A 14950-nucleotide genomic window follows, 5' to 3' on the forward strand; every position below is an offset into this window, starting at 1 on the left:
TTATCATCTAAAATATTCATCCAAACCAGGTTTAATGGACTGTTTCAGTGTGGTACCACACTACTGCGTGATACAAACCAGAAAATAACCCAGGATCTGTTCAACGAGTATGTGAAGTGTGCGAAGGTATGAGTCTGATGAGGTCAAACCCCAGACCAATCCCAGACATAACTTGCGTTATCCTCTAAAATATTGATTGAAACCAGGTTTATTTGACTGTTTCGGTGTGGTACCACATTACTACGTGATCCAATCCAGAAATAGCCCACGATCTATCCATGAAGTATGAGAAATATGCGAAAGTATGAGCCTGATGAGGGCAAATCCTAGACCTAACCCAGACCTAACATGCGTTAGCCTCAAAAATATTTACCAAGACCAGGTTTAGTTGAATGTTTCAGTGTGGTACCACATTACTACGTGATCCATACCAGAAAAAACACAGGATCTGTTCAACAAGTATGTGAAGAATGCGAAAGTATGAGCCTGATGAGGGCAAATCCCAGACCTATCCCAGACCTAACTTGGGTTGTCCTCTAGAATATTGATCGAAACCAGGTTTAATGGGTTGTTTCAGTGTGGTACCACATTACTACGTGATACAATCCAGAAATAGCCCAGGATCTAGCCATGAAGTATGAGAAATATGCGAAAGTGTGAGCCTGATGTGGGCAAATCCTAGACGTAACCCAGACCTAACATACGTCATCCTCTAAAATATTTATCAAGACCAGGTTTAATTGAATGTTTCAGTGTGGTACCACTTTACTACGTGATCCAATCCAGAAATAGCCCAGGATCTAGCCATGAAGTATGAGAAATATGCGAAAGTATGAGCCTGATGAGGGCAAATCCTAGACCTAACCCAGACCTAACATGCGTTATCCTCTAAAATATTTAACAAGACCAGGTTTAATTGAATGTTTCAGTGTGGTACCACATAACTATGTGATCCATACCAGAAAATAACGCAGGATCTGTTCAACGAGTATGTGAAGTGTGCGAAAGTATGATGAAATATGCCTGATGAGGGCAAATCCCAGACCTATCCCAGACCTAACATGCGTTATCCTCTAAAATATTTATCAAGACCAAGTTTAATTGATTGTTTCAGTGTGGACCCACATTACTACGTGATCCAAACCAGAAAAAACCCAGGATCCGTTCAACAAGTATGTGAAGAATGCGAAAGTATGAGTCTGATGAGTGAAAATCCCAGGCCTGACCTAGACCTAACATGCGTTATCCTCTAAAATATTGAGCGAAACCAGGTTTAATGGACTGTTTCAGTGTGGTACCACACTACTACGTGATCCAAACCAGAAAAAACCCAGGATCCGTTCAACAAGTATGTGAAGTGTGCGAAAGTATGAGCCTGATGAGAGCAAATCCCAGACCTAACCTAGACCTAACATGAATTATTCTCTAAAATATTGGTCGAAACCAGGTTTAATTGACTGTTTCAGTGTGGTCCCACATTAGTACGTGACCCAAACCAGAAAAAACCCAGGACCCGTTCAACAAGTATGTGAAGAATGCGAAAGTATGAGTCTGATGAGTGAAAAAACCAGGCCTGACCTAGACCTAACATGCGTTATCCTCTAAAATATTGAGCGAAACCAGGTTTAATGGACTGTTTCAGTGTGGTACCACACTACTACGGGATCCAAACCAGAAAAAACCCAGGACCTGTTCAACTAGTATGTGAAAAACGCGAAAGTGTGAGCCTGATGAGGGCAAATCCCAGACCTATCCCAGACCTAACTTGCGTTATCCTCTAAAATATTGACCGAAACCAGGTTTAATCGACTGTTTCAGTGTGGAACCACATTACTACGTGATCCAAACCAGAAAAGAACCCAGGATCTTGTCAACGAGTATGTGAAGTGTGCGAAAGTATGAGTCTGATGAGGGCTAATCCCAGATCTATCCCAGACCTAGTTTGCGTTATCCTCTAAAATATTGATCGAAACCAGGTTTAATTGACTGTTTTAGTGTGGTACCACATTACTACGTGATCCAATCCAGTAAAAACCCAGGATCCGTTCAACAAGTATGTGGAGAATGCGAAAGTATGAGTCTGATGAGTGAAAATCCTCGGCCTGACCTAGACCTAACATGCGTTGTCCTCTATAATATTGATGGAAACCAGGTTTAATTGACTGTTTCAGTGTTGCACTTCATTACTACGTGATCCAAACCAGTAAAAACCCACGATCCGTTCAACAAGTATGTGGAGAATGCGAAAGTATGAGTCTGATGAGTGAAAATCCTCGGCCTAACCTAGACCTAACATGCGCCGTCCTCTAAAATATTGATGGAAACCAGGCTTAATCGACTCTTTCAGTGTGGTACCACATTACTATGTGATCCAAACCAGAAAATAATCCAGGATCTGTTCAACGAGTATGTGAAGTGTGCGAAAGTATGAGTATGATGAGGGCAAATCCCAGACCTATCCCAGACCTAACATGCATTATCCTCTAAAATATTTATCAAGACCAGGTTTTATTGATTGTTTCAGTGTGGTCCCACATTACTACGTGACACAATCCAGAAACAGCCCAGGATCTAGCCATGAAGTATGAGAAATATGCGAAAGTATGAGCCTGATGAGGGCAAATCCTGGACCTAACCCAAACCTAACATGCGTTATCCTCTAAAATATTTATCAAGACCAGGTTTAATTGATTGTTTCAGTGTGGTCCCACATTACTACGTGATCCAAACCAGAAAAAACCCAGGATCCGTTCAACAAATATGTGAAGAATGCGAAAGTATGAGTCTGATGAGTGAAAATCCCAGACCTATCCCAGACCTAACATGCGTTATCCTGTAAAATATTTATCAAGACCAGGTTTAATTGAATGTTTCATTGTGGTACCACATTACTACGTGAACCAAACCAGAAAAAACCCTATATCTGTTCAACAAGTATGTGAAGAATGCGAAAGTATGAGTGTGATGAGTGAAAAACCCCAGCCTAACCTAGACCTAACATGCGTTATCCTCAAAAATATTGATCGAAACCTGGTTTAATCGTCTGTTTCAGTGTAGTACCACATTACTATGTGATCCAAACCAGAAAAAACCCTGTATCTGTTCAACAAGTATGTGAAGAATGCGAAAGTATGAGTCTGATGAGTGAAAATCCCAGGGCTAGCCTAGACCTAACATGTGTTACCCTCTAAAATATTGATCCAAACAAGGTTTAATGGACTGTTTCAGTGTGGTACCACTTTACTACGTGATCCAAAGCAGAAAAAACCCTCGATCACGTCAACATGTATGTTAAAACTGCGAAAGTATGACCCTGATGAGGGCAAATCCCAGGCCTAACCTAGACCTAACATGAATTATTCTCTAAAATATTGATCAAACCAGGTTTAATTGACTGTTTCAATGTGGTACCTCATTTCTACGTGATCCAATCCAGAAATAGCCCAGGATCCAGCCATGAAGTATGAGAAATATGCGAAAGTATGAGCCTGCTGTGGGCAAATCCTAGACCTAACCCAGACCTAACATGCGTTATCCTCTAAAATATTTATCAAGACCAGGTTTAATTGAATGTTTCAGTGTGTTACCACATTCCTACGTGATCCCAACCAGTAAAAACCCTCGATCACGTCAACAAGTATTTGAAGAATGCGAAACTATGAGTCTGATGAGTGAAAATCCCAGGCCTAACCTAGACCTAACATTCGTTATCCTCAAAAATATTGATCGAAACCTGGTTTAATCGACTGTTTCAGTGTGGTACCACATTACTATGTGATCCAAACCAGAAAGTAACCCAGGATCTGTTCAACGAGTATGTGAAGTGTGCGAAAGTATGAGTCTGATGAGGTCAAATCCCAGACCAATCCCAGACTTAACTTGCGTTATCCTCTAAAATATTGATCGAAACCAGGTTTAATCGACTGTTTCAGTGTGGTACCACATTACTACGTGATCCAAACCAGAAAAAACCCAGGATCAGTTCAACAAGTATGTGAAAAACGCGAAAGTATGAGCCTGATGAGGGCGAATCCCAGACCTATGCCAGACCTAAGATGCGTTGTCCTCTAAAATATTTATCCAGACCAGGTTTCATTGAATGTTTCAGTGTGGTACCACTTTACTACGTGATCCAATCCAGAAGTAGCCCAGGATCTAGCCATGAAGTATGAGAAATATGCGAAAGTATGAGCCTGATGAGGGCAAATCCTAGATCTAACCCAGACCTAACATGCGTTATCCTCTAAAATATTTAACAAGACCAGGTTTAATTGAATGTTTCAGTGTGGTACCACATAACTATGTGATCCAAACCAGAAAATAACGCAGGATCTGTTCAACGAGTATGTGAAGTGTGCGAAAGTATGATGAAATATGCCTGATGAGGGCTAATCCCAGACCAATCCCAGACCTAACATGCGTTATCCTCTAAAATATTTATCAAGACCAAGTTTAATTGATTGTTTCAGTGTGGACCCACATTACTACGTGATCCAAACCAGAAAAAACCCAGGATCTGTTCAACTAGTATGTGAAAAACGCGAAAGTATGAGCCTGATGAGGGCAAATCCCAGACCTATCCCAGACCTAACTTGCGTTATCCTCTAAAATATTGACCGAAACCAGGTTTAATGGACTGTTTCAGTGTGGTACCACACTACTACGTGATCCAAACCAGAAAAAACCCAGGATCCGTTCAACAAGTATGTGAAGTGTGCGAAAGTATGAGCCTGATGAGAGCAAATCCCAGACCTAACCTAGACCTAACATGAATTATTCTCTAAAATATTGGTCGAAACCAGGTTTAATTGACTGTTTCAGTGTGGTCCCACATTAGTACGTGACCCAAACCAGAAAAAACCCAGGACCCGTTCAACAAGTATGTGAAGAATGCGAAAGTATGAGTCTGATGAGTGAAAAAACCAGGCCTGACCTAGACCTAACATGCGTTATCCTCTAAAATATTGAGCGAAACCAGGTTTAATGGACTGTTTCAGTGTGGTACCACACTACTACGGGATCCAAACCAGAAAAAACCCAGGATCCGTTCAACAATTATGTGGAGAATGCGAAAGTATGAGTCTGATGAGTGAAAATCCTCGGCCTAACCTAGACCTAACATGCGCTGTCCTCTAAAATATTGATGGAAACCAGGTTAAATCGACTGTTTCAGTGTGGTACCACATTACTATGTGATCCAAACCAGAAAATAATCCAGGATCTGTTCAACGAGTATGTGAAGTGTGCGAAAGTATAAGTATGATGAGGGCAAATCCTAGATCTAACCCAAACCTAACATGCGTTATCCTCTAAAATATTTATCAAGACCAGGTTTAATTGATGGTTTCAGTGTGGTCCCACATTACTACGTGATCCAAACCAGAAAAAACCCAGGATCCGTTCAACGAGTATGTGAAGTGTGCGAAAGTATGAGTATGATGAGGGCAAATCCCAGACCTATCCCAGACCTAACATGCATTATCCTCTAAAATGTTTATCAAGACCAGCTTTAATTGAATGTTTCAGTGTGGTACCACATTACTACGTGAACCAATCCAGTAAAAACCCAGGATCCGTTCAACAAGTATGTGAAGAATGCGAAAGTATGTGTGTGATGAGTGAAAAACCCCGGCCTAACCTAGACCTAACATGCGCTGTCCTCTAAAATATTGATCCAAACCAGGTTTAATGGACTGCTTCAGTGTGGTACCGCTTTACTACGTGATCCAAAGCAGAAAAAAACCCAGGATCTGTTCAATATGTATGTGAAGTATGCGAAAGTGTGAGTCTGATGAGGGCAAATCCCAGGCCTAAACTAGACCTAACATGCGTTATCCTCAAAAATATTAATCGAAACCAGGTTTAATCGACTGTTTTGGTGTGGTACAACTTTACTACGTGATCCAAAGCAGAAAAAACCCTCGATCAGGTCAACATGCATGTTAAAACTGCGAAAGTATGACCCTGATGAGGGCAAATCCCAGGCCTAACCTAGACCTAACATGCGTCATCTTCTAAAATACCGAACGAAACCAGGTTTAATTGACTGTTTCAGTGTGGTACCACATTACTACGTGATGCAATCCAGAAATATCCCAGGATATAGCCATGAAGTATAAGAAATATGCGAAAGTATGAGTCTGATGGGGGCAAATCCCAGACCTATCCCAGACCAAACTTGCGTTATCCTCTAAAATATTTATCAAGACCAGGTTTAATTGGTTGTTTCAGTGTGGTCCCACATTACTACGTGATCCAAACCAGAAAAAACCCAGTATCTGTTCAACAAGTATGTGAAGAATGCGAAAGTATGAGTCTGATGAGTGAGAATCCCAGGGCTAACCTAGACCTAACAAGCGTTATCCTTTAAAATATTTATCAAGACCAGGTTTAATTGACTGTTTCAGCGTGGTACCACATTACTACGTGACACAATCCAGAAAGAGCCCAGGATCCGTTCAACAAGTATGTGAAGAATGCGAAAGTATGTGTGTGATGAGTGAAAAACCCCGGCCTAACCTAGACCTAACATGCGCTGTCCTCTAAAGTATTGATCGAAAGCTGGTTTAATCGTCTGTTTCAGTGTGGTACCACATTACTACGTGATCCAAACCAGTAAAAACCCAGGATCCGTTCAACAAGTATGTGGAGAATGCGAAAGTATGAGTCTGATGAGTGAAAATCCTCGGCCTAACCTAGACCTAACATGCGCTGTCCTCTAAAATATTGATGGAAACCAGGTTTAATCGACTGTTTCAGTGTGGTACCACATTACTATGTGATCCAAACCAGAAAATAATCCAGGATCTGTTCAACGAGTATGTGAAGTGTGCGAAAGTATGAGTATGATGAGGGCAAATCCCAGACCTATCCCAGACCTAACTTGCGTTATCCTCAAAAATATTGATAGAAACCTGGTTTAATCGACTGTTTCAGTGTGGTACCACATTACTACGTGATCCAATCCAGAAATAGCCCAGGATCTGTTCAACGAGTATGTGAAGTGTGCGAAAGTATGAGTCTGATGAGGGCAAATCCCAGACCTAACCCAAACCTAACATGCGTTATCCTCTAAAATATTTATCAAGACCAGCTTTAATTGAATGTTTCAGTGTGGTACCACATTACTACGTGAACCAATCCAGTAAAAACCCAGGATCCGTTCAACAAGTATGTGAAGAATGCGAAAGTATGTGTGTGATGAGTGAAAAACCCCGGCCTAACCTAGACCTAACATGCGTTATCCTCAAAAATATTGACCGAAACCAGGTTTAATCGACTGTTTCAGTGTGGTACACATTACTATGTGATCCAAACCAGAAAAAACCCAGTATCTGTTCAACAAGTATGTGAAGAATGCGAAAGTATGAGTCTGATGAGTGAGAATCCCAGGGCTAACCTAGACCTAACAAGCGTTATCCTTTAAAATATTTATCAAGACCAGGTTTAATTGACTGTTTCAGCGTGGTACCACATTACTACGTGACACAATCCAGAAAGAGCCCAGGATCTAGCCATGAAGTATGAGAAATATGCGAAAGTATGAGTCTGATGAGGGCAAATCCTAGACCTAACCCAAACCTAACATGCGTTATCCTCCAAATATTTATCAAGACCAGGTTTAATTGAATGTTTCAGTGTGGTACCACATTACTACGTGATCCAAACCAGTAAAAACCCAGGATCCGTTCAACAAGTATGTGGAGAATGCGAAAGTATGAGTCTGATGAGTGAAAATCCTCGGCCTAACCTATACCTAACATGCGTTATCCTCAAAAATATTGACCGAAACCAGGTTTAATCGACTGTTTCAGTGTGGTACCACATTACTACGTGATCCAAACCAGAAAAAAACCCAGGACCTGTCCAACAAGTATTTGAAGTATGCGAAAGTATGGGTCTGATGAGGGCAAATCCCAGGCCTAAACTTGACCTAACATGCGTTATCCTCAACAATATTGATCAAAACCTGGTTTAATCGACTGTTTCAGTGTGGTACCACATTACTATGTGATCCAAACCAGAAAATAACCCAGGATCTGTTCAACGAGTATGTGAAGTGTGCGAAAGAATGAGTATGATGAGGGCAAATCCCAGACCTATCCCAGACCTAACATGCGTTATCCTCTAAAATATTTATCAAGACCAGGTTTAATTGATTGTTTCAGTGTGGTCCCACATTACTACGTGCTCCAAACCAGAAAAAACCCAGGATCCTTCCAACAAGTATGTGAAGAATGCGAAAGTATGAGTCTGATGAGTGAAAATCCCAGACCTAACCTAGACCTAACATGCGTTATCCTCTAAAATATTGATCGAAACCAGGTTTAATTGACTGTTTCAGCGTGGTACCACATTACTACGTGATACAATCCAGAAACAGCCCAGGATCTAGCCATGAAGTATGAGAAATATGCGAAAGAATGAGCCTGATGAGGGCAAATCCTAGACCTAACCCAAACCTAACATGCGTTATCCTCTAAAATATTGATCCAAACCAGGTTTAATGGACTGCTTCGGTGTGGTACCTCTTTACTACGTGATCCAAAGCAGAAAAAAACCCAGGATCTGTTCAGCGAGTATGTGAAGTGTGCGAAAGAATGAGTCTGATGAGTGAAAATCCCCGGCCTGACCTAGACCTAACATGCGTTATCCTCAAAAATATTGATCGAAACCAGGTTTAATCGACTGTTTCAGTGTGGTACCACACTACTACGGGATCCAAACCACAAAAAACCCAGGATCTGTTCAACAAGTATGTGAAAAACGCGAAAGTATGAGCCTGATGAGGTCAAATCCCAGACCAATCCCAGACTTAACTTTCGTTATCCTCTAAGATATTGATCGAAACCAGGTTTAATCGTCTGTTTCAGTGTGGTACCACATTACTACGTGATCCAAACCAGTAAAAACCCAGGATCAGTTCAACAATTATGAGAAGAATGCGAAAGTATGAGTCTGATGAGTGAAAATCCCAGGGCTAACCTAGACCTTACATGCGTTATCATCTAAAATATTCATCCAAACCAGGTTTAATGGACTGTTTCAGTGTGGTACCACACTACTGCGTGATACAAACCAGAAAATAACCCAGGATCTGTTCAACGAGTATGTGAAGTGTGCGAAGGTATGAGTCTGATGAGGTCAAACCCCAGACCAATCCCAGACATAACTTGCGTTATCCTCTAAAATATTGATTGAAACCAGGTTTATTTGACTGTTTCGGTGTGGTACCACATTACTACGTGATCCAATCCAGAAATAGCCCACGATCTATCCATGAAGTATGAGAAATATGCGAAAGTATGAGCCTGATGAGGGCAAATCCTAGACCTAACCCAGACCTAACATGCGTTAGCCTCAAAAATATTTACCAAGACCAGGTTTAGTTGAATGTTTCAGTGTGGTACCACATTACTACGTGATCCATACCAGAAAAAACACAGGATCTGTTCAACAAGTATGTGAAGAATGCGAAAGTATGAGCCTGATGAGGGCAAATCCCAGACCTATCCCAGACCTAACTTGGGTTGTCCTCTAGAATATTGATCGAAACCAGGTTTAATGGGTTGTTTCAGTGTGGTACCACATTACTACGTGATACAATCCAGAAATAGCCCAGGATCTAGCCATGAAGTATGAGAAATATGCGAAAGTGTGAGCCTGATGTGGGCAAATCCTAGACGTAACCCAGACCTAACATACGTCATCCTCTAAAATATTTATCAAGACCAGGTTTAATTGAATGTTTCAGTGTGGTACCACTTTACTACGTGATCCAATCCAGAAATAGCCCAGGATCTAGCCATGAAGTATGAGAAATATGCGAAAGTATGAGCCTGATGAGGGCAAATCCTAGACCTAACCCAGACCTAACATGCGTTATCCTCTAAAATATTTAACAAGACCAGGTTTAATTGAATGTTTCAGTGTGGTACCACATAACTATGTGATCCATACCAGAAAATAACGCAGGATCTGTTCAACGAGTATGTGAAGTGTGCGAAAGTATGATGAAATATGCCTGATGAGGGCAAATCCCAGACCTATCCCAGACCTAACATGCGTTATCCTCTAAAATATTTATCAAGACCAAGTTTAATTGATTGTTTCAGTGTGGACCCACATTACTACGTGATCCAAACCAGAAAAAACCCAGGATCCGTTCAACAAGTATGTGAAGAATGCGAAAGTATGAGTCTGATGAGTGAAAATCCCAGGCCTGACCTAGACCTAACATGCGTTATCCTCTAAAATATTGAGCGAAACCAGGTTTAATGGACTGTTTCAGTGTGGTACCACACTACTACGTGATCCAAACCAGAAAAAACCCAGGATCCGTTCAACAAGTATGTGAAGTGTGCGAAAGTATGAGCCTGATGAGAGCAAATCCCAGACCTAACCTAGACCTAACATGAATTATTCTCTAAAATATTGGTCGAAACCAGGTTTAATTGACTGTTTCAGTGTGGTCCCACATTAGTACGTGACCCAAACCAGAAAAAACCCAGGACCCGTTCAACAAGTATGTGAAGAATGCGAAAGTATGAGTCTGATGAGTGAAAAAACCAGGCCTGACCTAGACCTAACATGCGTTATCCTCTAAAATATTGAGCGAAACCAGGTTTAATGGACTGTTTCAGTGTGGTACCACACTACTACGGGATCCAAACCAGAAAAAACCCAGGACCTGTTCAACTAGTATGTGAAAAACGCGAAAGTGTGAGCCTGATGAGGGCAAATCCCAGACCTATCCCAGACCTAACTTGCGTTATCCTCTAAAATATTGACCGAAACCAGGTTTAATCGACTGTTTCAGTGTGGAACCACATTACTACGTGATCCAAACCAGAAAAGAACCCAGGATCTTGTCAACGAGTATGTGAAGTGTGCGAAAGTATGAGTCTGATGAGGGCTAATCCCAGATCTATCCCAGACCTAGTTTGCGTTATCCTCTAAAATATTGATCGAAACCAGGTTTAATTGACTGTTTTAGTGTGGTACCACATTACTACGTGATCCAATCCAGTAAAAACCCAGGATCCGTTCAACAAGTATGTGGAGAATGCGAAAGTATGAGTCTGATGAGTGAAAATCCTCGGCCTGACCTAGACCTAACATGCGTTGTCCTCTATAATATTGATGGAAACCAGGTTTAATTGACTGTTTCAGTGTTGCACTTCATTACTACGTGATCCAAACCAGTAAAAACCCACGATCCGTTCAACAAGTATGTGGAGAATGCGAAAGTATGAGTCTGATGAGTGAAAATCCTCGGCCTAACCTAGACCTAACATGCGCCGTCCTCTAAAATATTGATGGAAACCAGGCTTAATCGACTCTTTCAGTGTGGTACCACATTACTATGTGATCCAAACCAGAAAATAATCCAGGATCTGTTCAACGAGTATGTGAAGTGTGCGAAAGTATGAGTATGATGAGGGCAAATCCCAGACCTATCCCAGACCTAACATGCATTATCCTCTAAAATATTTATCAAGACCAGGTTTTATTGATTGTTTCAGTGTGGTCCCACATTACTACGTGACACAATCCAGAAACAGCCCAGGATCTAGCCATGAAGTATGAGAAATATGCGAAAGTATGAGCCTGATGAGGGCAAATCCTGGACCTAACCCAAACCTAACATGCGTTATCCTCTAAAATATTTATCAAGACCAGGTTTAATTGATTGTTTCAGTGTGGTCCCACATTACTACGTGATCCAAACCAGAAAAAACCCAGGATCCGTTCAACAAATATGTGAAGAATGCGAAAGTATGAGTCTGATGAGTGAAAATCCCAGACCTATCCCAGACCTAACATGCGTTATCCTGTAAAATATTTATCAAGACCAGGTTTAATTGAATGTTTCATTGTGGTACCACATTACTACGTGAACCAAACCAGAAAAAACCCTATATCTGTTCAACAAGTATGTGAAGAATGCGAAAGTATGAGTGTGATGAGTGAAAAACCCCAGCCTAACCTAGACCTAACATGCGTTATCCTCAAAAATATTGATCGAAACCTGGTTTAATCGTCTGTTTCAGTGTAGTACCACATTACTATGTGATCCAAACCAGAAAAAACCCTGTATCTGTTCAACAAGTATGTGAAGAATGCGAAAGTATGAGTCTGATGAGTGAAAATCCCAGGGCTAGCCTAGACCTAACATGTGTTACCCTCTAAAATATTGATCCAAACAAGGTTTAATGGACTGTTTCAGTGTGGTACCACTTTACTACGTGATCCAAAGCAGAAAAAACCCTCGATCACGTCAACATGTATGTTAAAACTGCGAAAGTATGACCCTGATGAGGGCAAATCCCAGGCCTAACCTAGACCTAACATGAATTATTCTCTAAAATATTGATCAAACCAGGTTTAATTGACTGTTTCAATGTGGTACCTCATTTCTACGTGATCCAATCCAGAAATAGCCCAGGATCCAGCCATGAAGTATGAGAAATATGCGAAAGTATGAGCCTGCTGTGGGCAAATCCTAGACCTAACCCAGACCTAACATGCGTTATCCTCTAAAATATTTATCAAGACCAGGTTTAATTGAATGTTTCAGTGTGTTACCACATTCCTACGTGATCCCAACCAGTAAAAACCCTCGATCACGTCAACAAGTATTTGAAGAATGCGAAACTATGAGTCTGATGAGTGAAAATCCCAGGCCTAACCTAGACCTAACATTCGTTATCCTCAAAAATATTGATCGAAACCTGGTTTAATCGACTGTTTCAGTGTGGTACCACATTACTATGTGATCCAAACCAGAAAGTAACCCAGGATCTGTTCAACGAGTATGTGAAGTGTGCGAAAGTATGAGTCTGATGAGGTCAAATCCCAGACCAATCCCAGACTTAACTTGCGTTATCCTCTAAAATATTGATCGAAACCAGGTTTAATCGACTGTTTCAGTGTGGTACCACATTACTACGTGATCCAAACCAGAAAAAACCCAGGATCAGTTCAACAAGTATGTGAAAAACGCGAAAGTATGAGCCTGATGAGGGCGAATCCCAGACCTATGCCAGACCTAAGATGCGTTGTCCTCTAAAATATTTATCCAGACCAGGTTTCATTGAATGTTTCAGTGTGGTACCACTTTACTACGTGATCCAATCCAGAAGTAGCCCAGGATCTAGCCATGAAGTATGAGAAATATGCGAAAGTATGAGCCTGATGAGGGCAAATCCTAGATCTAACCCAGACCTAACATGCGTTATCCTCTAAAATATTTAACAAGACCAGGTTTAATTGAATGTTTCAGTGTGGTACCACATAACTATGTGATCCAAACCAGAAAATAACGCAGGATCTGTTCAACGAGTATGTGAAGTGTGCGAAAGTATGATGAAATATGCCTGATGAGGGCTAATCCCAGACCAATCCCAGACCTAACATGCGTTATCCTCTAAAATATTTATCAAGACCAAGTTTAATTGATTGTTTCAGTGTGGACCCACATTACTACGTGATCCAAACCAGAAAAAACCCAGGATCTGTTCAACTAGTATGTGAAAAACGCGAAAGTATGAGCCTGATGAGGGCAAATCCCAGACCTATCCCAGACCTAACTTGCGTTATCCTCTAAAATATTGACCGAAACCAGGTTTAATGGACTGTTTCAGTGTGGTACCACACTACTACGTGATCCAAACCAGAAAAAACCCAGGATCCGTTCAACAAGTATGTGAAGTGTGCGAAAGTATGAGCCTGATGAGAGCAAATCCCAGACCTAACCTAGACCTAACATGAATTATTCTCTAAAATATTGGTCGAAACCAGGTTTAATTGACTGTTTCAGTGTGGTCCCACATTAGTACGTGACCCAAACCAGAAAAAACCCAGGACCCGTTCAACAAGTATGTGAAGAATGCGAAAGTATGAGTCTGATGAGTGAAAAAACCAGGCCTGACCTAGACCTAACATGCGTTATCCTCTAAAATATTGAGCGAAACCAGGTTTAATGGACTGTTTCAGTGTGGTACCACACTACTACGGGATCCAAACCAGAAAAAACCCAGGATCCGTTCAACAATTATGTGGAGAATGCGAAAGTATGAGTCTGATGAGTGAAAATCCTCGGCCTAACCTAGACCTAACATGCGCTGTCCTCTAAAATATTGATGGAAACCAGGTTAAATCGACTGTTTCAGTGTGGTACCACATTACTATGTGATCCAAACCAGAAAATAATCCAGGATCTGTTCAACGAGTATGTGAAGTGTGCGAAAGTATAAGTATGATGAGGGCAAATCCTAGATCTAACCCAAACCTAACATGCGTTATCCTCTAAAATATTTATCAAGACCAGGTTTAATTGATGGTTTCAGTGTGGTCCCACATTACTACGTGATCCAAACCAGAAAAAACCCAGGATCCGTTCAACGAGTATGTGAAGTGTGCGAAAGTATGAGTATGATGAGGGCAAATCCCAGACCTATCCCAGACCTAACATGCATTATCCTCTAAAATGTTTATCAAGACCAGCTTTAATTGAATGTTTCAGTGTGGTACCACATTACTACGTGAACCAATCCAGTAAAAACCCAGGATCCGTTCAACAAGTATGTGAAGAATGCGAAAGTATGTGTGTGATGAGTGAAAAACCCCGGCCTAACCTAGACCTAACATGCGCTGTCCTCTAAAATATTGATCCAAACCAGGTTTAATGGACTGCTTCAGTGTGGTACCGCTTTACTACGTGATCCAAAGCAGAAAAAAACCCAGGATCTGTTCAATATGTATGTGAAGTATGCGAAAGTGTGAGTCTGATGAGGGCAAATCCCAGGCCTAAACTAGACCTAACATGCGTTATCCTCAAAAATATTAATCGAAACCAGGTTTAATCGACTGTTTTGGTGTGGTACAACTTTACTACGTGATCCAAAGCAGAAAAAACCCTCGATCAGGTCAACATGCATGTTAAAAC

This window comes from Colletes latitarsis, unplaced genomic scaffold, assembly GCF_051014445.1.
Source record: "Colletes latitarsis isolate SP2378_abdomen unplaced genomic scaffold, iyColLati1 scaffold0024, whole genome shotgun sequence".
Lineage (NCBI taxonomy): Eukaryota > Metazoa > Arthropoda > Insecta > Hymenoptera > Colletidae > Colletes > Colletes latitarsis.